This window comes from Megalopta genalis, chromosome 2, assembly GCF_051020955.1.
Source record: "Megalopta genalis isolate 19385.01 chromosome 2, iyMegGena1_principal, whole genome shotgun sequence".
NCBI classification, from domain to species: Eukaryota; Metazoa; Arthropoda; class Insecta; order Hymenoptera; family Halictidae; genus Megalopta; species Megalopta genalis.
The window spans coordinates 867,465-894,635 of NC_135014.1; the positions used below are offsets into that span (position 1 = coordinate 867,465).

Sequence of the window (27,171 nt, forward strand, 5' to 3'; positions counted from 1 at the left end):
ATAATTCGAACAAATTCTTCGAATACAATTTAATTCGAGAAATAATTCGAACAAATTCTTCGAATACAATTTAATTCGAGAAATAATTCGACTAAATCCTTTGAATAAAATTCGATTCGAGAAATAATTCGAACAAATTCTTCGAATACAATTTAATTCGAGAAATAATTCGACTAAATCCTTTGAATAAAATTCGATTCGAGAAATAATTCGAACAAATTCTTCGAATACAATTTAATTCGAGAAATAATTCGAACAAATTCTTCGAATACAATTTAATTCGAGAAATAATTCGAACAAATTCTTCGAATACAATTTAGTTCGAGAAATAATTCGAACAAATTCTTCGAATAAAATTTGAATCGAGAAATAATTCGACTAAATCCTTTGAATAAAATTCGATTCGAGAAATAATTCGAACAAATTCTTCGAATACAATTTAATTCGAGAAATAATTCGAACAAATTCTTCGAATACAATTTAATTCGAGAAATAATTCGAACAAATCCTTTGAATAAAATTCGATTCGAGAAATAATTCGAACAAATTCTTCGAATACAATTTAATTCGAGAAATAATTCGAACAAATTCTTCGAATACAATTTAATTCGAGAAATAATTCGAATAAAACTTGATTCGAGAAATAATTCGAACAAATTCTTCGAATACAATTTAATTCGAGAAATAATTCGAACAAATTCTTCGAATACAATTTAATTCGAGAAATAATTCGACTAAATCCTTTGAATAAAATTCGATTCGAGAAATAATTCGAACAAATTCTTCGAATACAATTTAATTCGAGAAATAATTCGAACAAATTCTTCGAATACAATTTAATTCGAGAAATAATTCGAACAAATTCTTCGAATAAAACTTGATTCGAGAAATAATTCGAACAAATTCTTCGAATACAATTTAATTCGAGAAATAATTCGAACAAATTCTTCGAATACAATTTAATTCGAGAAATAATTCGACTAAATCCTTTGAATAAAATTCGATTCGAGAAATAATTCGAACAAATTCTTCGAATACAATTTAATTCGAGAAATAATTCGAACAAATTCTTCGAATACAATTTAATTCGAGAAATAATTCGAACAAATTCTTCGAATACAATTTAATTCGAGAAATAATTCGAACAAATTCTTCGAATACAATTTAATTCGAGAAATAATTCGAATAAAACTTGATTCGAGAAATAATTCGAACAAATTCTTCAAATACAATTTAATTCGAGAAATAATTCGAACAAATTCTTCGAATACAATTTAATTCGAGAAATAATTCGAACAAATTCTTCGAATACAATTTAGTTCGAGAAATAATTCGAACAAATTCTTCGAATAAAATTTGAATCGAGAAATAATTCGACTAAATCCTTTGAATAAAATTCGATTCGAGAAATAATTCGAACAAATTCTTCGAATACAATTTAATTCGAGAAATAATTCGAACAAATTCTTCGAATACAATTTAATTCGAGAAATAATTCGAACAAATTCTTCGAATACAATTTAATTCGAGAAATAATTCGAACAAATTCTTCGAATACAATTTAATTCGAGAAATAATTCGAACAAATTCTTCGAATACAATTTAATTCGAGAAATAATTCGAACAAATTCTTCGAATACAATTTAATTCGAGAAATAATTCGAACAAATTCTTCGAATACAATTTAGTTCGAGAAATAATTCGAACAAATTCTTCGAATAAAATTTGAATCGAGAAATAATTCGACTAAATCCTTTGAATAAAATTCGATTCGAGAAATAATTCGAACAAATTCTTCGAATACAATTTAATTCGAGAAATAATACGAACAAATTCTTCGAATACAATTTAATTCGAGAAATAATTCGAACAAATCCTTTGAATAAAATTCGATTCGAGAAATAATTCGAACAAATTCTTCGAATACAATTTAATTCGAGAAATAATTCGACTAAATCCTTTGAATAAAATTCGATTCGAGAAATAATTCGAACAAATTCTTCGAATACAATTTAATTCGAGAAATAATTCGAACAAATTCTTCGAATACAATTTAATTCGAGAAATAATTCGAACAAATTCTTCGAATACAATTTAATTCGAGAAATAATTCAAACAAATTCTTCGAATACAATTTAGTTCGAGAAATAATTCGAACAAATTCTTCGAATAAAATTTGAATCGAGAAATAATTCGACTAAATCCTTTGAATAAAATTCGATTCGAGAAATAATTCGAACAAATTCTTCGAATACAATTTAATTCGAGAAATAATTCGAACAAATCCTTTGAATAAAATTCGATTCGAGAAATAATTCGAACAAATTCTTCGAATAAAATTTGAATCGAGAAATAATTCGACTAAATCCTTTGAATAAAATTCGATTCGAGAAATAATTCGAACAAATTCTTCGAATACAATTTAATTCGAGAAATAATTCGAACAAATTCTTCGAATACAATTTAATTCGAGAAATAATTAGAACAAATTCTTCGAATACAATTTAATTCGAGAAATAATTCGAACAAATTCTTCGAATACTATTTAGTTCGAGAAATAATTCGAACAAAATCTTCGAATAAAATTTGAATCGAGAAATAATTCGACTAAATCCTTTGAATAAAATTCGATTCGAGAAATAATTCGAACAAATTCTTCGAATACAATTTAATTCGAGAAATAATTCGAACAAATTCTTCGAATACAATTTAGTTCGAGAAATAATTCGAACAAATTCTTCGAATAAAATTTGAATCGAGAAATAATTCGACTAAATCCTTTGAATAAAATTCGATTCGAGAAATAATTCGAACAAATTCTTCGAATACAATTTAATTCGAGAAATAATTCGAACAAATTCTTCGAATACAATTTAATTCGAGAAATAATTCGAACAAATCCTTTGAATAAAATTCGATTCGAGAAATAATTCGAACAAATTCTTCGAATACAATTTAATTCGAGAAATAATTCGAACAAATTCTTCGAATACAATTTAATTCGAGAAATAATTCGAATAAAACTTGATTCGAGAAATAATTCGAACAAATTCTTCGAATACAATTTAATTCGAGAAATAATTCGAACAAATTCTTCGAATACAATTTAATTCGAGAAATAATTCGACTAAATCCTTTGAATAAAATTCGATTCGAGAAATAATTCGAACAAATTCTTCGAATACAATTTAATTCGAGAAATAATTCGAACAAATTCTTCGAATACAATTTAATTCGAGAAATAATTCGAACAAATTCTTCGAATAAAACTTGATTCGAGAAATAATTCGAACAAATTCTTCGAATACAATTTAATTCGAGAAATAATTCGAACAAATTCTTCGAATACAATTTAATTCGAGAAATAATTCGACTAAATCCTTTGAATAAAATTCGATTCGAGAAATAATTCGAACAAATTCTTCGAATACAATTTAATTCGAGAAATAATTCGAACAAATTCTTCGAATACAATTTAATTCGAGAAATAATTCGAACAAATTCTTCGAATACAATTTAATTCGAGAAATAATTCGAACAAATTCTTCGAATACAATTTAATTCGAGAAATAATTCGAATAAAACTTGATTCGAGAAATAATTCGAACAAATTCTTCAAATACAATTTAATTCGAGAAATAATTCGAACAAATTCTTCGAATACAATTTAATTCGAGAAATAATTCGAACAAATTCTTCGAATACAATTTAGTTCGAGAAATAATTCGAACAAATTCTTCGAATAAAATTTGAATCGAGAAATAATTCGACTAAATCCTTTGAATAAAATTCGATTCGAGAAATAATTCGAACAAATTCTTCGAATACAATTTAATTCGAGAAATAATTCGAACAAATTCTTCGAATACAATTTAATTCGAGAAATAATTCGAACAAATTCTTCGAATACAATTTAATTCGAGAAATAATTCGAACAAATTCTTCGAATACAATTTAATTCGAGAAATAATTCGAACAAATTCTTCGAATACAATTTAATTCGAGAAATAATTCGAACAAATTCTTCGAATACAATTTAATTCGAGAAATAATTCGAACAAATTCTTCGAATACAATTTAGTTCGAGAAATAATTCGAACAAATTCTTCGAATAAAATTTGAATCGAGAAATAATTCGACTAAATCCTTTGAATAAAATTCGATTCGAGAAATAATTCGAACAAATTCTTCGAATACAATTTAATTCGAGAAATAATACGAACAAATTCTTCGAATACAATTTAATTCGAGAAATAATTCGAACAAATCCTTTGAATAAAATTCGATTCGAGAAATAATTCGAACAAATTCTTCGAATACAATTTAATTCGAGAAATAATTCGACTAAATCCTTTGAATAAAATTCGATTCGAGAAATAATTCGAACAAATTCTTCGAATACAATTTAATTCGAGAAATAATTCGAACAAATTCTTCGAATACAATTTAATTCGAGAAATAATTCGAACAAATTCTTCGAATACAATTTAATTCGAGAAATAATTCAAACAAATTCTTCGAATACAATTTAGTTCGAGAAATAATTCGAACAAATTCTTCGAATAAAATTTGAATCGAGAAATAATTCGACTAAATCCTTTGAATAAAATTCGATTCGAGAAATAATTCGAACAAATTCTTCGAATACAATTTAATTCGAGAAATAATTCGAACAAATCCTTTGAATAAAATTCGATTCGAGAAATAATTCGAACAAATTCTTCGAATAAAATTTGAATCGAGAAATAATTCGACTAAATCCTTTGAATAAAATTCGATTCGAGAAATAATTCGAACAAATTCTTCGAATACAATTTAATTCGAGAAATAATTCGAACAAATTCTTCGAATACAATTTAATTCGAGAAATAATTAGAACAAATTCTTCGAATACAATTTAATTCGAGAAATAATTCGAACAAATTCTTCGAATACTATTTAGTTCGAGAAATAATTCGAACAAAATCTTCGAATAAAATTTGAATCGAGAAATAATTCGACTAAATCCTTTGAATAAAATTCGATTCGAGAAATAATTCGAACAAATTCTTCGAATACAATTTAATTCGAGAAATAATTCGAACAAATTCTTCGAATACAATTTAGTTCGAGAAATAATTCGAACAAATTCTTCGAATAAAATTTGAATCGAGAAATAATTCGACTAAATCCTTTGAATAAAATTCGATTCGAGAAATAATTCGAACAAATTCTTCGAATACAATTTAATTCGAGAAATAATTCGAACAAATTCTTCGAATACAATTTAATTCGAGAAATAATTCGAACAAATCCTTTGAATAAAATTCGATTCGAGAAATAATTCGAACAAATTCTTCGAATACAATTTAATTCGAGAAATAATTCGACTAAATCCTTTGAATAAAATTCGATTCGAGAAATAATTCGAACAAATTCTTCGAATACAATTTAATTCGAGAAATAATTCGAACAAATTCTTCGAATACAATTTAATTCGAGAAATAATTCGAACAAATTCTTCGAATACAATTTAATTCGAGAAATAATTCAAACAAATTCTTCGAATACAATTTAGTTCGAGAAATAATTCGAACAAATTCTTCGAATAAAATTTGAATCGAGAAATAATTCGACTAAATCCTTTGAATAAAATTCGATTCGAGAAATAATTCGAACAAATTCTTCGAATACAATTTAATTCGAGAAATAATTCGAACAAATTCTTCGAATACAATTTAATTCGAGAAATAATTCGAACAAATCCTTTGAATAAAATTCGATTCGAGAAATAATTCGAACAAATTCTTCGAATACAATTTAATTCGAGAAATAATTCGACTAAATCCTTTGAATAAAATTCGATTCGAGAAATAATTCGAACAAATTCTTCGAATACAATTTAATTCGAGAAATAATTCGAACAAATTCTTCGAATACAATTTAATTCGAGAAATAATTCGAACAAATTCTTCGAATACAATTTAATTCGAGAAATAATTCAAACAAATTCTTCGAATACAATTTAGTTCGAGAAATAATTCGAACAAATTCTTCGAATAAAATTTGAATCGAGAAATAATTCGACTAAATCCTTTGAATAAAATTCGATTCGAGAAATAATTCGAACAAATTCTTCGAATACAATTTAATTCGAGAAATAATTCGAACAAATTCTTCGAATACAATTTAGTTCGAGAAATAATTCGAACAAATTCTTCGAATAAAATTTGAATCGAGAAATAATTCGACTAAATCCTTTGAATAAAATTCGATTCGAGAAATAATTCGAACAAATTCTTCGAATACAATTTAATTCGAGAAATAATTCGAACAAATCCTTTGAATAAAATTCGATTCGAGAAATAATTCGAACAAATTCTTCGAATACAATTTAATTCGAGAAATAATTCGAACAAATTCTTCGAATACAATTTAGTTCGAGAAATAATTCGAACAAATTCTTCGAATAAAATTTAAATCGAGAAATAATTCGACTAAATCCTTTGAATAAAATTCGATTCGAGAAATAATTCGAACAAATTCTTCGAATATAATTTAATTCGAGAAATAAATCGACTAAATCCTTTGAATAAAATTTAATTCGAGAAATAATTCGAATAAATTCTTCGACTAAAATTTAATTCAAGAAATAATTCGAATAAATTCTTTGACTAAAATTTGCTTCGATAAATATTCCGAATACAATTGAATCCGAACAACGTTTCGAATGAAATGGTACTCCTTGTTCGAATGAAACACGCCCACACGCTCCAGTACTCAAATAGCACAAATACGTCTGAAATAAGACGTCTTATTTTAATACCGACGTCTCGTTCGATTTGCATAAACTATGGTCTACTTCGAGCGTTGCTAAGTTGGTCAGCGACGATGCAAATAGAACGCTCGGATACGCGTTAACGTTCACTCGATGATGCTTGTACTTTCGTTTTGATCGCGCTGACGATCTCTTGATCCGCAAAATAATTTATTTCGCGCGAACAGTGATTTAAAGTAAGGATCCGCTGCTTACGGTAATGTCTCTCTAATTGACGCTCAGGTTGTCTAGAAAAATGGACAATTTGGGAAGAGGAGATACGATTATACAAGCCTTGTAGCTTGTTTTTGTAGTTCTTGACAATTTGTAACTATAAAAACGAACCGCAAGGCTCGAACAATCGTATCTCCTCTTTCCGAATTGTCCACTTTTGTGCGCAATCTGTGCGTCAGTTAGGGGGACATTACTGTACAACCTCGACGATCTCCACGAACTTTTTTTTTTTTTTTTTTATTATTTTGATAAGTACATCTGCAATCTGTTACAAAATAACAATAAGCAAGATTTTATAGCTATTTACTCATAATATGTAGATATTTCGCCCACTGGCTCATATCTTCATTGGTTTTCTTCTAGCTAATATAATTGCTATAAAGGTTTTATCACGTTTTGTTTTTGAGATTAACTTATTTCCTACTTGTCTAGTATTGCACCTCGAGTATCTTGAAATCTGTGTCTATTGTCTAGCGGTTTGAATCTTTTGAGTCTGCGCGTATCAGTCTGTTCATTTAGTAGTTCGTTTGCTAACATGTTTGGGTGAAGTTCGAGTTTGACAGTGTATTTGTCGGTAAAGTTTTTAATTTCATTTTTGACGGTAGGTATCTGTAGGTCATTGCGTATGTTATTATTCGTTATATACCATGGGGAGTTCGTTATCATGCGGAGAAGTTTCGCCTGAAATCTCTCGAGGATCTCGATGTTGGACACGGAGGATGAGCCCCATAATTGTATTCCATATGTCCATATCGGTTTTACGACGCATTTATAGATTATTATTTTGCTTTGAATCGACAATTTTGATTTGGGTCCTAATAGCCAGTACATTTTGCGCAATTGTGTGCCTAGTTGTTTCCTTTTTTGCCAGATGTGTTTCCTCCAATTTAGTCTTCGGTCCAGGTGTATGCCAAGGTATTTCACTGATTCCGCTTGTGGTATTTGTTTGTTGTTTATTTTTACCGGTGGGCATATCTCTTTCCTGAGTGTAAAGGTTACATGGGTGGATTTGGTGTCGTTCACGTCTGTTCTCCATTTCAGCAGCCATGTTTGTACGGAGTCGAGGTTTTCTTGCACGTATTGAGATGCTGTTTTTGGATTGCTGTGCGATGCTAAGATTGCAGTATCATCAGCAAAAGTGGCAGTAATTGTACGTGGGTTCTTTGGGAGATCCGCTGTGTACAGAGTGTATAAAATGGGTCCTAATACGCTTCCTTGCGGCACGCCAGATTTAATCGGAAGTATCTCACTTAATGCCTCGTTGTGTTTGACAAGGAAGTGCCTGTCTTCAAGGTATGATTTAAGTATATATTAATAATTAAGTAATTAATCTTAATAATTAATTAATTAATAATTAATAATTAAGTATATATTGCTTGGTAGAGTTTTCTTAATTTTGTATAACAGACCTACGTGCCATACTTTGTCAAATGCCTGGGTGATATCTAGAAACACTGTCGAGCAGTATTTTTTTTCTTCCAAACTTTGGTTTATTTTCCGAACTAAACGGTGTACCTGTTCGATTGTGGCATGTTTACCCCTGAATCCAAATTGATGTTGAGGTATTAATTGTTTTTCTGTCATGTAATTGTTGATTCTTTTGGCTAGGAGTTTCTCCATAACTTTTGACATCTGTGGTAGTAAGCTGATCGGTCTATATGAGGTTACTTCTTTTGGGTTTTTGCCTGGCTTCGGGATTAGGATAACTTGTGCGATCTTCCATTGCGCTGGAAAATAGTTCGGTCGGAGTACAGCATTAAACAGGACGGTTAAGTACCTAATGCATTTGTCAGGAAGTTCCTTGAGGATTTTGCCCGTAATTAGGTCTATTCCTGGGGCTTTCTTTATGCTGATTTCTTTATTTATGGTTTGTTTGACTTCAGTTATTTTGAACGGCTTATGTGGAGCTACTGTCTGCTGCTCTGCTTGCAGGTATTCATGTATTTCCTTCTCTTCTTCGTCTGTTATTTTCTGTGGGAAGGGTTTGAACACTTCCTTTAGGTGGTTTGCGAATGCTTCCGCTTTTTCAGGATTGCTGCGTGCCCAGATTCCATTAGCCGTTTTTATAGGAGAAATGGTGGTCTGAGGATTTTTTATTCTTTTTGTAGCCCTCCATAGGGAGTAATTTGTTTCCTTGGTAGGCGTTAATTTTTGGAGGTATTCTTCAATGGCTTTTTCTTTTTCCATTTTTATTAGCATTTTTAGTTTCCTGGTGACTCTATTGAATTTAGTTTTTTCTGTAGGGTTTCTAGTTTGTTGCCATTGTTTTCTTGTTTTTCGTTTTTTGAGTATGACTGCCCTAATACTGTCTGTAATCTGGATTGGAGTTTCGTTGTTTGTATGTTTTGGTGTTGCTTCCCAAGCTGCTTCTTGTATGTCGGTGATGAATTTCTCAATAGCGAGTTCGAGTTGTTCAGTTGTTTTTAAGGGAGCGGGTCGCCGCACACTATGACGAGCCACACATACAAGAAAACCATATACGTATATTAGTTTTAGGGGTTTCTATCGACCAAAACTGACGCTTTAATATCGAAGTATGCAGTTCACAAGTGGAAAATTTAGATTCCGGAAAGACTAAACGACTGGGCTTCGGTTGTAGAAATATCCGTTTTGCAGTTATTGCGGAGATATTTGCAATATTCGGCCAGAGTGGTGTCAATCTCACGAGCATGACGTCACAAGATGGCCGCCGCTAACAGTTTTTCGTAAATATCGAGAGATATAGAGCTCGAATCGAAAATTCACAACCGAAGTCCAGTAGATAAGGCACGTACAAAGGCAATGGAGTGTATTTTTAGTTGATTTCTTAGTTAATTAAGACACAGGAGTAGTTGATAGACCGAAGCACCAACCCCGAGCTTCCGACATTTTTCACTACTAGCGTCACAGTTCTCTTCCAACCAACAAGCTGCACCACAGCGAGCTCAACCGTCAGGTATATAACATAACCTTGACATAATCTTGACATAACCGTCTTTGTACGTGTCTTATCTACTGGGCTTCGGTTGTGAATTTTCGATTCGAGCTCTATATCTCTCGATATTTACGAAAAACTGTGAGCGGCGGCCATCTTGTGACGTCATGCTCGTGAGATTGACACCACTCTGGCCGAATATTGCAAATATCTCCGCAATAACTGCAAAACGGATATTTCTACAACCGAAGCCCAGTCGTTTAGTCTTTCCGGAATCTAAATTTTCCACTTGTGAACTGCATACTTCGATATTAAAGCGTCAGTTTTGGTCGATAGAAACCTCTAAAACTAATATACGTATATGGTTTTCTTGTATGTGTGGCTCGTCATAGTGTGCGGCGACCCGCGCCCTTAACGGCGTGTGATCGGATGAGAGGTCTAGGCTGCTTTCGATGCTCATATAGTGGGTGGCTATTCCTTTCGCAACACAGAAGTCGATTAGGTCAGGTGTTTTTCTTGTGTCTGTGGGCCAGTAGGTAGGTTCGCCCGTTGATAGTGTATGGAAGTTATTGTCTTGTAGCGCAAGGTATAGCTGTCTTCCTCTGGGGGTGGGAGTCTGTGATCTTGAACCCCACCATGGATGTTTGGCATTATAGTCACCTCCAGCAAGAAATCGAGGGCCTAATGTTTTGAAGTATTCGGTAAATTGTTCTTTTTTGATATTATATTTTGGTGGGCAGTATACTGCTGAGAGAGTTAGATTTCCATGCCAGTCTTCTACAGCTATATTGGTTGCTTGGATATGGTCTTCGCAGGTTTTGTGGATTTCGTGGTGTTTGATTTTGTTTTTAATTATTACTGCAGTTCCACCATGTGCTCCTCCATCAGGGTGTTGGGTATCGTATATTGTATATCTCGGAATTTTTAAGTAGCTTTTTTTGGTATAGCGTGTTTCTGATATCAGCATGATGTCTATATCGTTGTTTATTAAGAACGTGCCGAGTTCCTGGCTTTTCCCCACCAGTCCATTCGCGTTCCAGATGCCGATTTTATATAAGTGGTTAGCCATCGATTGATTTTGGATATTACTGTAGTTAATAGGTTTATCATGGTGTTCATGCTGGGGAGTAACTGCATCATCATGCTTTCCAATTTTTGTTGCTCTATTTGTATTTGTGGGTGTGCAGTGGTTGTAGCTTGTGCGTACGTTCTGTCTTGTTGTACGTAACTTGTTTTCGGGGCTGTTTTTACGCTAGCTTCTGGATTCAGAGTGCGTTCCCTAGGTTTTGGGAACATTTTCTGGATCAGCTGCTTCCTTATTACACAGCCTTTGTGGCTAGCAGGGTGGTTCCCTCCACAGTTGTAGCACTTTACTTGTTGGGTTTTTTCTTTCCATGCGCAGTTTGCTGTTAGGTGATTGCCGGCGCATTTTACGCATTGTGGAGGTCTTGTGCAATAATTTTTGGTGTGGCCGTGTAATTGACATCTTGTGCATTGCGGAATATCCCTTTTCTTGTAAGGCTGTTCTATATTGACTATTGTTTGTAGTATGTGTTCCGTGTTATATATTTCTTTATCGTTTTCCTGTGGTTTTAGTTCTACGAAGAATAGGGGTGTGGGAGACTTTGTTTCATTATTTTGTATATTTGTGATTCTCTCTACTTGGCGACCCATCGCTTCTATTTCAGCTTGAATTTCTTCCTTGCTTGTTGATGGGTGAAGCCCTCTTATAACTATCTTGAAGTTCTTATGTTGCTTTTGTTGGTAGGTGTAAAATTGTGTTTCTCTTGCTTCTAGTTCTTTTGCTATTATGGTATAAGCTTCAGGGGTGCTAGGTTGTACTTTAATTTCTTTGTTAGCGAGTGTTTTCATGGTGAATTTGTCCTTTGCTATTTTATTTAGCAGTTCTCTAAGTGGAGCTACGTATTCTACTCCGCTAATAAATATTGGGGGAGATTTTTGTTGTTTATTTTGTATAGTATCTGCCCCTTCGTTGTCCCTGGCAGTTGTGATGGCGTTTGTGTTTTTGGTATCTTCTGCTAGTAGCTGGTATCTATTTGCGGTTTCGGGAACGCTACTTAGCCAGTAGTTAGGTTTTTGTTGTTTCGAATTGTTTTCACTTGGGCTTGTATTATGCCATGGGCGTTTCTTGTTATGGAATATATTCCAATCGCTTTGCTGCGTGGCGGTATTATTTGACTCTAGTGGATGTGTATGTGTGTGTTTGTCACTGGTGTTCAGTTGGCCCTGCAGCGACATTGATGGTTGTAGTACTGTGTATTCCATGTCGGTTTGATCATATTGTAGCATTCCTGTAGTAGTATGGTGTGGTTGTAGTGTGTTCTGTTGGTGTTGGTGGTATGTTGGCTCCGGTTGTTGAAGTCCGTAATTTGGTTGGTAGCTGAGGTTTGTATTTGGCATTTTTTTATTTTTTTTTTTACTTTCGCTATCGTAGGTTAGAGCATGATTTCGGACGACCAATCGCAGTTGTTAACGCTCGGGCAATTCAGCCAATCAGTACACGACTCGCGCCGCTCCACCGACCAATGCTGGAGCGCCACTATGACGCTCTTGGCAATGTCACTCGCAAGGTTAGGTTTCCACACAATTTTTTTTTTTTTTTTTTTTTTTACTTTCGCTATCGTAGGTTAGAGCATGATTTCGGTCGACCAATCGCAGTTGTTAACGCTCGGGCAATTCAGCCAATCGGTACACGACTCGCGCCGCTCCACCGACCAATGCTGGAGCGCCACTATGACGCTCTTGACAATGTCACTCGCAAGGTTAGGTTTCCACACAATTTTTTTTTTTTTTTTTTTTTTTACTTTCGCTATCGTAGGTTAGAGCATGATTTCGGTCGACCAATCGCAGTTGTTAACGCTCGGGCAATTCAGCCAATCGGTACACGACTCGCGCCGCTCCACCGACCAATGCTGGAGCGCCACTATGACGCTCTTGACAATGTCACTCGCAAGGTTAGGTTTCCACACAATTTTTTTTTTTTTTTTTTTTTTTACTTTCGCTATCGTAGGTTAGAGCATGATTTCGGTCGACCAATCGCAGTTGTTAACGCTCGGGCAATTCAGCCAATCGGTACACGACTCGCGCCGCTCCACCGACCAATGCTGGAGCGCCACTATGACGCTCTTGACAATGTCACTCGCAAGGTTAGGTTTCCACACAATTTTTTCTTTTTTTTTTTTTTTTCACACTGTTTTCTTGCCAACGGTTGCGCTGCTTCTTCTTAGGAGTACCTCAGAGATGCTAAGAACTTAAATATCCGGCGAATGTCCAAGCAGGCCTCGAAGAAGTAGGATAACAGACACGTGAAACGACATTGACGCGTAGCAATCGGGACGTATCTACCGACCTCCACGAACTTGATAGAAAAATTCTGCCGAGCAACGCTGGCGGCTACAGTAATGTCTCCCTTACCGACGCTCAGATTGTCCACTAAATTGGATCATTTGGGAAGGGGAGATACGATTATTCGAGCCTTGCGGCTCGTTTTTATAATTGTGGACAATTTATAACTATAAAAATCAATTGCTAGGCTCGAATAATCGTATCTCCTCTTCCCAAATTGTCCATTTTTGTGCGCAATCTGTGCGTCAGTTAGGGAGACATTACTGTACTTGGAAGCGAGATATCGAGTTCGAACAGAGGACAACTTCGAGCAACGATAACTCCGCGAAAAATTACCTCGGGACGATGACTCTTTTTTTAAATTAAAGCTCGAAACCTCTGCTTTCGGACAGCGTGCCTGGGATTTTAATGTTTCATGTGCCCTCGTCACTGCAGCTCTTTAAATGTGAGGCCACGTGATACGAGCATAGCGTAGAAAAATGGATACAAATTGGCCAAGTTTCAGTGACGATAACTCCGCGAAAAATCATCGTAGAATAATGATCTTCCTCTTAAATTAAAGCTTGAAACTTCTACTTTAAGGCAGTTGTACTCGATTTTAAGTTTTATGCATCCTCGCCACTGTAACTCTTTAAATGTGAAACCATGTTTGTCATATCGAAAATTGCCAAGTTTGACGAAATGCGCATTCGTCAGCTTCGACTGACGATAGCTCCGTGAAAAATCACCTTAGGATAACGACTCTTTTTTAAAATTAAAGCTCGAAACCTCTACTTTCGGACAGCGTATCTGGATTTTAAGTTCCACGCATCCTCGCCACTGTGACCCTTTGAATGCGATGCCATGTTCGTCGTACGTCATACGTCGTATCGTCGAGTTCGACGAATCGCAAGGACTTTGGACAATTTTTCTCCGAGATGCCGTTCGCGGCAGAACGAAGTTCGATCTTTCCCCTTTAATTTGATAAAAAAGAAACTCGGCTGCGATTTTTTCTCGCAAAGTTACAGCAGTTTGTAGTAACCCTTGCACGTTCTCCAATCTATGGTACGAATTGTCAACAACCGTAAAAACGAGCCGCGAGGCACGAATAATCGTGTCTCCTCTTCCCAAATTGTCCATTTTTGTGCACAATCTTAGCGTCAGTTAGGGAGACATTACTGTATCCCGTTTGCACAGCGCACGCACGTCACAGTTACCAGAAATATTTTACAAGTCTGACAACGGCGGACAAAGCGGCTTTCGGTGCGCTCAAATTGTTAATTAACAGACAAAAATTGCAAGTCGAAGCGAACTGACGGGATGAGTCACACGCGGTTACGTCATGCTAGCACGTCGCCACAGGGAAAAAGAAGAATCGGGTCGGGACACGACTAATCGAAATTATTATAAATTACGCTAAAAGGGATTTCAATTTCCAAGATCGTTTATAACAATCGTTATGTAACAATTTTTACGTTCATAACAATTCTTTCTAGCTTCATATCTTTGTATTTTATCCGGGCTTGTGTGACTGCTGCATTATTATTGCATTTTCTCGCGCTGTAACAAAGGGTTTATCCTGTCGATAAAGTTATTATTATTGTTATTATTATTATTATTATTATTATTATTGTTATTATTATTATTAATATTACTATCGTTATAATAATAATTATTGTTACTCATTATATTACATATAATTATAATTATATAATAGATATTGTATAATAATAATAATAATAATACTATTGTTATAATAATAATAATTATTATTATTATTATCATTATATTACATATAATTATAATTACATAATATATATTAATTATTGTTATTATTAAAGCAATAGTAGTATTAATAATATTAATAATAATAATAATAATAATAATAATAATAACTTTATCGACAGGATTGCTACAGCGAGAGGAACTGTAACAATAATATAGCAGACACTCGAGCTCGGATAAAATACAAAATAATAATTAGAAAAAAAAATAATAATAATTATTATTATTATTATTGTTATTGTTACTAACAATGAAGCAATTTTGTTTGGAAGCGATCGACGGGCGGCTAAAGAGGAAAATGCGGACGAGCTGCGTCGGCATGATGCAAATTCGATTAGCCATCGATGAAAACGCGGCGGAGCGCGATTTGGAATAATGAGGCAAGGTGAATCGAGCGCACCTGAATCAACTGATAAATCGTGACGGGCATTTCGTCGACGTATTCGAACAATCCGTTTGCGTTTCAGTTGACGAACAAAGTCCCGCCCGTGACATGATGGATCTCCCATACGCTTCTCTCGCTTCTTCCCTTCGACCGATGCGAATAATTGCTGACCCGTTTTTTACGTTTATCTAAGTTTTTCGAGAACATATTTCTACGAATAAATTTACAAGTTAATGTATGTATATATCGACTTGGAAACGAAACAAAACAGAAATGAAAACAAGAAAATCGAATAGAATTAAACGGAGTGGAATAAACAAAAAAAAAAGGAAAAGATAAAACAAGATCGTAATCGCGGCGTATGAAAAGCGGTTTTTCAAACCGCTTATGCGAACCACCCCTTCTCCGAAACACCGACCCCTCCCCGGTTCTCGACAGAATGTGTTTGATCAAAAATTGCTGAAGCAACAACAGCTTCGTTCTGTTTCATTCGATTGCAGAAGATCGGTCGTCCGATTAAATGGTTTGTCTTTTTTTTTCCTTTACCGCAAACGTTCGCCGCGTTTACTTGTCGGCTATTAAGCAGTTTCAGCTAGAAATAGCGAGCGAGCGAACGAGTGAGTACATACATACACGGTTTGCTGAAACATCTTTGTCCGCGGCGCAAGAAATTCGATGGAAGTCCAATATTTGCGCGGCAGCTATTGTATCGGATCGTTTAAGGATCGTCTCTCTCTCTCTCTCTCTCTCTCTCTCTCTCTCTCTCTCTCTCTCATGCGGATCGGGATCCCTGATAAGCCGTGTGTGTGTGGACTCGTTCGGAGTGTTTCTCGATTAGTCGTCCGTCTAACGACGAACCCGCAAACGGGTCCGCGCGCGATCGTGAAACGCTGATTAAAAAATAAACGGCCGCTCTGCGCGCGTAAGCCGCGCGCGCGACGCTACTCCGCTTGTCGTTAAGATTCTATCGAGAAGAAATTAATTTCGCTCGGAGCCATCACGCGTTGTTCTGCCGAACAACTTATCTAAAATGCGCGAACCCGGCAGAAAGAGAGAGCGCGCGCGAGAGAGAGAGAGCGAGAGAGACAGAACGAGAGAGAGAGCGCGAGAGAGACAAATCGCGAGAGAGAGAGAGCACGAAAGACAGAGCGCGAGAGAAAGAGAGAGAGAGAAAGAGAGAGAGAGAAAGAGAGAGAGAGAGGAAGAGAGAGCGAGAGAGAGAAAGAGAAAGCGAGAGAGAGAAAGAGAGCGCGAGAGAGAGCGCGAGAGAGACAAATCGCGAGAGAGAGAGCACGAAAGACAGAGCGCGAGAGAGTGCGTGAGAGAGAGAGAGCGCGCGAGAGAGAGCGAGAGAGACAGAGCGAGAGAGAGAGCGAAAGAGAGAGAGAGAGAGCGAGAGAGACAGAGCGAGAGAGAGCGAGAGAGACAGAGCGAGAGAGAGAGCGAGAGAGAGCGAGAGAGACAGAGCGAGAGAGAGAGCGAGAGAGAGCGAGAGAGAGCGAGAGCGAGAGAGAGAGCGAGAGAGACAGAGCGAGAGAGAGAGCGAGAGAGACAGAGCGAGAGAGAGAGCGAGAGACAGCGAGAGAGTGAGAGAGAGAGAGAGAGAGAGAGAGAGAGAGAGAGAAGGGAACGCTTCGCCGCGTAGCCACTCTCCTTCGATCTCTTTCCGCGATCTTTCACTGCGGGGATCCTCCCATTCACAAACAAGCGTTGAACCAACAGCAGAATTGTTGAGCTTTGGCCAAAGTGTGCCAACATTTGTGCCGAAATATTTCGACCGGGTTCGAAGATCACTTTTGCACGGGAAAAGTCGATCGCGACGGCGAGAAAGCGAAAAAGTTCAGTTGAGAAGTATTAGAAACGGAATGAAAACGCGCCATTTCTGCTAATGAAAGAGAGTGTCATCGTCAAGTCGTTGTTGTCTCTCCACCTCGCTTTCGAGATTAGGCGCGCCATCGATTCCGTCCACCGGTGTACAACAATATTAATCGGCGTCGCATCGGAGCCGTGCTCGCCTATAAATACGAACAATAGCGCAACGCCGCCGACGCAACGGAACGCGGCGACGGTGGCCGGGGCGACGATGACGGCTTGTTATCACAAGCACCGACGCGGACGGGGTTCTCGTTTGTGTCACCGCTTCGAGAACGGTGCAGAGAAAAATACCATTATCGTAATTGTTCGCTCGGCTTTCCCTCTACACAACCCTTTTACAACTAATGAAAGATGGTTGTCTGCGAGCTTTCTGGGACAGGGCGCCATCTTATTATCGATATACGATTTACCGGAATTGAAAACGGCCGCGAACGCTCGCGCCGATGCACAGCCAAATATAATAATAATAATAATAATAATAATAATAATTTTTTGGTTTTTATAGCCGGGAAAATAATAATAATATTAGTCATAATAAGGATAATAATAGTATATAAATAGTAATATAGATAAATAAGAATATAAATGTAGTAAATAAATAATCAATAATAATATAGATGTAGATCCTATATAAGTAAATAATAATAAATATATATATATATTATATTATTACTATTACTATTTTTTTAACCATATACACGATTAAATTATTATTAATTTTATTATTATTATTATTATTATTATTTAAAAAAAGAAAAAATTACTACTACTACTATTATTATTATTATTATTATCATTATCATTATTATTACTATTTATATCCTTTTTATGGATATAAATAAATATATATATTATATATTATATATATATATATATTTATTTATTTATATCCATAAAAAGGATATAAATAGTAATAATAATGATAATGATAATAATAATAATAATAGTAGTAGTAGTAGTAATTTTTTTTAATAATAATAATAATAATAATAATAATAATAATAATAATAATAATAATAAAATTAATAATAATTTAATCGTGTATATGGTTAAAAAAAGATCCTTTGTTGCAGATGAAATAGCATAATTTCGATCGTCGCCCGAGAACAAAAGAACCTGCGTCCGTTCGATCCAATTTTCGTTCGCCGATTCGCTGGAACGATCGCGAAAGGAAGAAAAAAAGGAAAAATCGAGGAGCGTGCATGAATTTTTCAAATCGGTTCTATGGAGGATATATTCTTGTATTTTCGCTTGTCGCCATTGTTGTTTTCCATTTGAAGAATCGTGCACGCGCGGCAGAAACTTGCGAAACGGATGAGACGAGACGGGATGGGAGGGGACAAGGTGGCGGCGTTGAATCCAATTCATCGTTTTTCTATTCCGATCACAGAATTCCCCATTGTACATTAAGAAACGACGGCATATTACCAGCGGAAGTGTGATATCATTGAACACCTGTCTCTCTACTGTTCACGACACAATGACAATCTCCATTTTCTAATTGCGAAGGGAAAACGTCTCGCGCGCGCGCGCGACACCGCCGCGCCGACGAACTTTTCATCCTCCGTCGCCGACGAAACGAATCCTCGTCCGAGCTGTGTGTTTCACGAATTTTCGTGGACAGTCGTCGGAACGATCGTCAATTTGCGATCGGTTGCTTAACGAAGAATCGGTGCAACGAAATTGCTTTAAGTTAATTTCAATAAATCATCCGATGCGATGAAATTCTTATAAATTGATTCTAATTAATTTTTCGAACGAATATCGATGCAGTGAAATTGTTATAAATTAATTTTAATGAATCATCTAATAGAATGAAATTCTTGAAAATTAATTTATTAATTGTCGAACGAATATCGATTTAATTAAATTGTTGTAAATTAATTCTGACTAATCGTCGAACGAATATCGCGATGCAATGAAATTCTTATAAATCGATTCTAACAAATCGTCTAACGAATATCGATGCAACGAAATATATTTTTATGAATTATCAATTAATTCTAATAAATTGTCTAATGAATATCGATATCAACAAAGTATATTTTTGTCAATTAATTCTAATAAATCGTCTAATGAATATCGATGCAACGAAATATATTTTTATCAATTAATTCTAATAAATCGTCTAATGAATATCGATGCAACGAAATATATTTTTATCAATTAATTCTAATAAATCGTCTAATGAATATCGATGCAACGAAATATATTTTTATCAATTAATTCTAATAAATTGTCTAATGAATATCAATATCAACAAAGTATATTTTTTTGTCAATTAATTCTAATAAATCGTCTAATGAATATCGATGCAACGAAATATATTTTTATGAATTAATTCCAATAAATCGTCCAACGAACATCGATATCAACAAAATATATTTTTATCAAATAATTCGAACGAATTATCCAACGAACATCGATACGGTGTAATTCTAACGCTCGTCGGCGTAAGCCAAGCGCAATTTTCGTTCCATCAGAAATTCTTCGACCAAGTTTAATAAATAGACGAATGCGAGGAAAAAAGAAAGAAATTAGCAGAGACGCGACGAGCAAAAGCGTAGAAATACGCGTTAAATTTCGGAATCGAACGTGCGTCGAACGGGGTGGCATTCAACCGGTGGAAATATTGTGTTGGCAACTAAAGTAATTGCCGATTTGTTCAATGAAATAAAAAATTTTTTTTACTTGGAACGAAGTTTAATCTGTAATGTATTTTCCATTTTGTTCGACGACCTTTTGCCATCTCTCTGACAACTTGAAAATTCCACGCCCGTAGAAAGTCTGATCCTTTTCGGCCAAAAACTGAGTTAAGTGAGATTTTACAGCGTCGTCATCGTTAAAAGTTTTACCACGAAGGGAGTTGTCCAGGGATCGAAATAAGTGGTAATCCGATGGCGCGAGATCAGGGCTATATGCTGGGTGTAACATCAATTCCCAAGCAATATCCATCAATTTTTGCCGAGTGGACAAAGACGTGCGCGGCCTAGCATTGTCCTGCTGGAAAATGACACCTTCACGATCGACCAATTCTGGTCGCTTTTCATTGACCGCTGCATTCAATTTGTCCAGTTGCTAACATTCACGGATAATAAAAAAATAACATAATAATAATAATAATAATCTTATAATATAACATTTACGGATATCATAAAAATGGGAGTGAGAGACATCTATAACTGAAATCGGCAATTACTTAGTTGCCAACCCAATACGACAACAAGCAATCGATTCGGTTAAGAGAACGCCGTTCCCAGTTGTTCGCGGCTGTGCGAAAAATCTGCAAAAATTCTGTAACATGCGGCTCGATGTCCGAAACAAGCCACATTTTTTTCCAAAATTTTAAGAAGTCCGCGAAGCGAGGAAACGAGCGGTAAAGCGCGCAACCACCCTACGCGCAACTACCCCACGCGCAACTGCTTACTCTTTAACTACCCTCGCCGACAGGTTACAGGGTTGAAATTTTGCACGGATGAGTTTCTTTTGGTCGGTCATGAAACGATGTACTCGGTAAAAAATAGCACGAACGGTGTACTCGGTAATGATACTCGTTAAAAAATCTCTAAGGGCAATTTTATCCATCTTAATAATATTAAGGGCTGGGTCCTTCGATTGTCGGACTATTTTTAAGCATTCTTATGCGTAAAGTAACGCATAATGGACGCAAGAACGGACACCCTTTATACGGCAGTCCAGTTAAAAAATTGTAAATGTCGCGAAATTGAGAAGTGTACACTGAAAAGTGTACACCCTTTGTAAGGCGGTTTAGTAAAAAATGTAAACGTCGCGTTGATTTGTTCTGCTGGAAAATGACACCTTTACGATTGACCAATTCTGGTCGCTTTTCCTTGACCGTTGCATTCAATTTGTCCAGTTGCTAACATTCGCGGATAATAAAAAATAACATAATAATAATAATAATAATTTTATAATATAACATTTACGGATATCATAAAAATGGGAGTGAGAGACATGTATAACTGAAATCGGCAATCACTTAGTTGCCAACCCAATACATGATCAACTTGAACTTGAAGAACCGCGCGTTGACGTCGTTCGCCGCGCATTGGTTTATCGCCGCCCGTACGTACGTACGTACGGTGCTGCGATTCCTTCTCTCTCTCTTTTTTCATAACTGTTTCGGAAAGTAATTCGCGTCTGTGTTTACACGTGCAGCAGATAAGCTCGCGTATTCGTTGGTTCGTATGCGGGCTACGCAACGCGATGCGCAGAACGTTGCAGCAATGGAAACGGCCGCAATGGAAGTCGCAGGCCAAAAATGTTATAACAATTGTAACTGTTCGCTGCGAACGCTGCGATACGAGAGAACCCTGTGATTCGACGGTCGTCCTCATAAAAAAATTCCTTCGATGATTCTGATAACAGAAATTTAGAATATCTAAAAAGAAAGTTGCGGCAGAACTTCGATTATCCGAATCCAAAATTGATGGTTATATTAACAGTTAAATAATTTTTCTAGTAATATATTGAGTCTGATAATTAAAATTGAACGGCTTAATTTTTTTTGTTGGTAATATTATGTTGCGTCTGACAATTGGAATTAAACTGTTAAATTTTTCTAGTAATATAATATTGCGTCTGACAATTAAAATTAAACGGTTTAATTTTTTTGGTAATATTATGTTGCATCTGACAATTGGAATTAAATTGTTCAATTTTTCTAGTAATATAATATTGCGTCTGACAATTAAAATTAAACGGTTTAATTTTTTTGGTAATATTATGTTGCGTCTGACAATTGGAATTAAATTGTTAAATTTTTCTAGTAATATAATATTGCGTCTGACAATTAAAATTAAACGGTTTAATTTTTTTGGTAATATTATGTTGTGTCTGACAATTGGAATTAAATTGTTAAATTTTTCTAGTAATATAATATTGCGTCTGACAATTAAAATTAAATTGTTAAATTTTTCTAGTAATATAATATTGCGTCCGACAATTAAAATTAAACGGCTTAATTGTTTTAGTAATATAATGTTGCATCTGACAATTAAAATTAAACGGCTTAATTTTTCTATCGAGTCTGGCAATTAAATGCGATTAATTTTTATTAATACAGTAACAGTAGACGACAGGTCGAGTTTCAATCAATTTCCATTGTTATTGCTTCAAATGATTGAACATTCAATTCGGTGAATCGAGGCTCTGCTACATCAAATTTTATTTACATTGTTCCACACAGATTGTTCGACGCAACTCGTCGATTTATCGATAAAATTGGCATCGAAGAACCGATTAAGAAAGTCCGCGATTTTCCTCGTCGAATCTCGACGAATTATTGAGTCATTTAACTCGTTGTTAGATGAGTCTTCGAGGTATATTTAATATAATCTCGACGAAGTGGTACAGCTTGGTAAATAGGCGTCCGTTCGATTCGAAACGTTTTGCTTTGTGGTGGCCGTTTTGCGCGAAGACGAAAGCCCATTAAAAACGGATTATCTATTTTTGACAGGGGAGGGGGTGGGGGCTAGGTGGCAGCGGGATTAGTATTTGCGCCGAAACGACGAATTTAATTCTGTCCAAGGACAAACCCGGGTTGCGCGAAGACGTCGAGCGAATGATTTAAAAGCCAGACGTCGAAGACAATTATAAGACGTTTCGAAACTCCTCGCTTCGTTCCGTACGGTGTGGATCCAGATTGAAAAAATTCGATTCGGCTGTCGAATCGACGCGGTGACTGATTAAACCCGTCCGTTTTGCTGGCGACGCGTCGAGCGAACGGGTTAAATTTTCTGGTAATATTTCGGGTCTGACGAATGCGATTTATTTTACCGATAATATAATAATATAATAATAGTATCTATTATTATTATTATTATTATTATATAATATTTAACTGAGCCTGATATTTAAATGCGATTTATTTAACCGATAATATAATAATATAATAATATTATCTATTATTATTATTATTATATAATAATATTTAACTGAGCCTGATGTTTAAATGCGATTTATTTAACCGATAATATAATAATATAATAATAGTATCTATTATTATTATTATTATTATTATTATATAATATTTAACTGAGCCCGATATTTAAATGCGATTAATTTTTCTAGTAATGTTATGTATCGAATGTGACGATTAAATGCGAATAATTTTTCTAGTAATATTATGTATTGAATGTGACGATTAAATGTGATTACTTTTTCTAGTAATATATCGAGTCCGAGGATTAAAATTAAATACGATTAAATTGAACCAGTTTCAATATTTTAATAATATTACATCAAGTCTGACAATTAAATGCGATAAATTTTTCCAGTAAAATATCGTGTCTGACTATTTTAATTAAACTGCTTAATTTTTCTAGCAATATTATATTGAGTCTGACAATTAAATGCGATTAATTTGTCTAGCAAAATATCGAGTTTGACAATTAAAATGCGATAAATTTTTCTAGTAAAATATCGAGTCCGACGATTAAAATGAACCGGCTTCAATTTTTTAATAATATTAAAAAAATAATATTAAATTAAACTGCTTAATTTTTCTAGTAATATTATATTAGGTCTGACAATTAAACGCGATTAATTTGTCTAGTAAAATATCGAGTCTGTCAATTAAAAGCGATTTATTTTTCTAGCAAAATATCGAGTCTGCTAAATAAATGCGACGAATTTTTTTTCCACTAACATGCAACACCGAGTCCGACAATTACACGCGTCGATTTTAAACAAGTTTTATCAAGCTTTTCCTTCGGTCGAAACTGAAGGAGCTCTTTGTAAAATATTTTCAAGACACTGCGGTATCTTCGTAATGTGCTAAAACGATAAGCATGTACATATAGGTTATTTCCTAGAGCTCGACGCGTTCGCTGTAATTACAATAATGGAAATCCTGCATAAATAGTCGGAATACCGGGGAAGCTAATTACACAGCGAAAAGCTGAACGACGAGCGAACCTCGACCTCTCTCTCCGATTTTCTAGAACGGAGCTTACGTCGATTATGTATGCAGACCTCGTTAACACGTGTGCGGCGACCATGATTTTCTATTTCACGAATAAATGTTGTGAACGTAATTATTGAAAATTGTAACAACGCGTACCATGAGATATCTCGAGAATTTATGTAATAAATTTTTTAACTAGCGGATACGATTTAAATTAAATCACGAAATAAATAAATAAATAAATGAATAAATAAATAAATATATAGATAACATTTCTATCTTTTCTAAGAAATTATCGCGATAGAGAAAATTCTGATCGTTGTAACCGTAAAGAAAATGGCGCGAAAAGAGGTTAGGAAGTTCCGTCTAAATAAATAAATAAATGAATAAATAAAGTTTCTTTTTCTTCTAAGAAATTATCGCGATAGAGAAAATTCTGATCGTTGTATCCGTAAAGAAAATGGCGCGAAAAGAAGTTAAGAAGTTCCGTCTTTTACATGTTCAATTGTAGCAAATAAATAATCAATCGAATTTAAACAAAAAAGAATTGAACATTTCCGATACGACAAATGTGATATTAATTACGCTTGAAAGCGAACAAAAATTATGCCAATTCGCAGTAGCCTGTGTATTTCGATTTAACCAAAGTTTATAATGACTGAATAAATTATAATAAATAAATTGATAAATAATAGCTTCCGATACGACAAATGTAATATTAATTACGCTTGAAAAGAAACAAAAGTGATGCCAATTGGCAGTAGCCCGCGCATTTCGATTTAACCAAAGTTTATAATGACTGAATAAATTACAATAAATAAATTTACAGATAATAGCTAGCAAATTTATTATTTTTGCACAGAGATCCGCGAGCCTGGAAATTCTAGTTCGCGCGATGCGAATTCGAGAAGCTTTCCGCAGCTTCCCGGGGTTTTCCGAAGCGTTCCGGGGCTTTCCGAAGCTTTCCGGAGCTCTCCGAAGCGTTCTGGAGCTTTTCGAAGCTTTCCGAAGCTCTCCGGAGCTTTCCGGTGCTTTTAAAAGCTTTCTGGAGCTTTCCGAAGCTCATCGAAGCTCTTCGGTACTTTCAGAAGCTTTCCGAAGCTCTCTGCAGCCTCCTGGAGCTTTCTGAAGCTCTCAGAAGCTTTTCGGCACTTTCAGAAGCTTTCCGAAGCTCTCCGAAGCCTCCTGGAGCTTTTTGAAGCTTTCCGAAGCTCTCCGGAGTTTTCCGAAGCTTTCCGGTGCTTTCAGAAGTTTTCTAGAGCTTTCCGAAGCTTTCCGAAGCTATTCGGTACTTTCAGAAGCTTTTCGAAGCTTTCCGAACTCTTCTGGAGCTTTTCGAAGCTTTCCGAAGCTCTCCAGAGCTTTCCGAAGCCTTCTGGAGCTTCTCGAAGCTTTCCGAAGCTCTCCAGAGCTTTCCGAAGCTTTCCGGTGCTTGCAGGAGTTTTCCGGAGCTTTCAGAAGCTCTCCGAAGCTCTTCGGTACTTTCAGAAGCTTTCCGGAGCTTTCCGGAGCTTTCCGAAGCTTTCCAGTGTTTTCAGAAGCTTTCCGGAGCTTTCCGAAGCTTCGATGACGAGTCGAGGTAGCAGAGAAACCCGAATGGACGGATGCGTCGCGCGGGGCGGGCTGTCCTGTCCGAGAAACGGCGGCCGAGTAAAGTATTAATTGCTATGGAGTCCGAGTCGAGCCAGGGGTCGGGTCGAAATAGGAAAGCAATTTTAGCCGATGGATAATATTTATCGAGAGTGTCGGCGACCGTGGAACGTGCGGCGCGCAACGTACGTTGTCGTCGTCGTCGTCGTCGTCGTTTTCTATCGATCCGTTTCGACTCTCATTACCGAACCCTTACCAGCCGGGTTTAAATATTTACCGACTGAAACGTTTACTTCGCGGCCGATTTTAATGATAGCACACCGGATACGCGCGGCTCTCCGGCGACGTTGCGCGCCCGTGCCCGCGCGCGCGCGCGCGCGCGCCGTACGTGTGTTTTGGTAGTCGGAGAGAGCCCGGCCCGTTTAATTATGCAACGATCGCTTAATGAACTTCATATAATGGCGTCCCGTAGATTACGAGACCCGGGACCGGGGCATATATTGATTTTACGCCGCGGACTTCTCTAACTCCGATATGCTTCTTCATCGACGTAGACAAATTAACCTACGCTCGTAGTATAGTAATCTCATTAATCGATCATTCCGACGCGTTCCGTCCAAGCAAAATCATCCGGCTCGAGGCTAACAATCCGAACGGTATCGTCTTCGTTTCTGGGTTCCGGGTCCGCGATTCGGGTTGTGCGATTTTTTTCTTTTTTTATTATATTTTTAGAAATGTCTTTTTCATTCTTTTACGATCGTTTAGCATTTTTCTGATCTTTTTTTTCTCTGGGATTAGAGAATACAATTTGTTTCAGGGCGAAACGCCATAAGAGAAATATTGCAATTGAGCAAGCAGTGGAGCGTTTGCAATTTTATTTATTTATCTTTCTTAGTATATTTCGTGAGTTTTATTTAGTTATCTTGCTTAATATATTTTCTTGGTTTTTCATTTAGTAATTTTTCTTAATATGTTTTCTTGATTTTATTTAGTAATCTTGATTAATATATTTTCTTGCTTTTATTTAGTAATCTTGCTTAATATATCTTCTTAATTTTATTCATTAATTTTTCTTAATATATCTTCTTCATTTTATCGATTAACTCTGCTTAATATAATATATTTTTTAAATTTTATTTAGTAATCTTTCTTACTATATTTTCTTAATTTCATCGATTAATCTTTCTTAATATATTTCCTTGATTTTATTTACTAATCTCTCTTAATACATCTTCTTAATTTTATTTATTAATCTTGCCTAATATAATATATTTTCTTGATTTTACTTATAAATCTTGCCTAATATAATATATCTTCTT

General features: G+C 35.3%; 1 protein-coding gene and 1 long non-coding RNA gene across 3 annotated transcripts in view; one reads left to right on the forward strand and one right to left on the reverse strand.

Moving 5' to 3' along the window:
• LOC143263856 (uncharacterized) overlaps window positions 1-19,474 on the forward strand; it is a 30,713-nt gene extending 11,239 nt beyond the window's left edge. Inside the window, exon 2 of the long non-coding RNA XR_013037189.1 lies at window positions 18,408-19,474. This is a non-coding gene — a long non-coding RNA (uncharacterized LOC143263856). The remainder of the gene's footprint in view (window positions 1-18,407) is intronic.
• LOC117223520 (uncharacterized) overlaps window positions 1-27,171 on the reverse strand; it is an 86,040-nt gene that overhangs the window by 10,426 nt on the left and 48,443 nt on the right. The gene's annotated exons all lie outside the window — the stretch shown is intronic.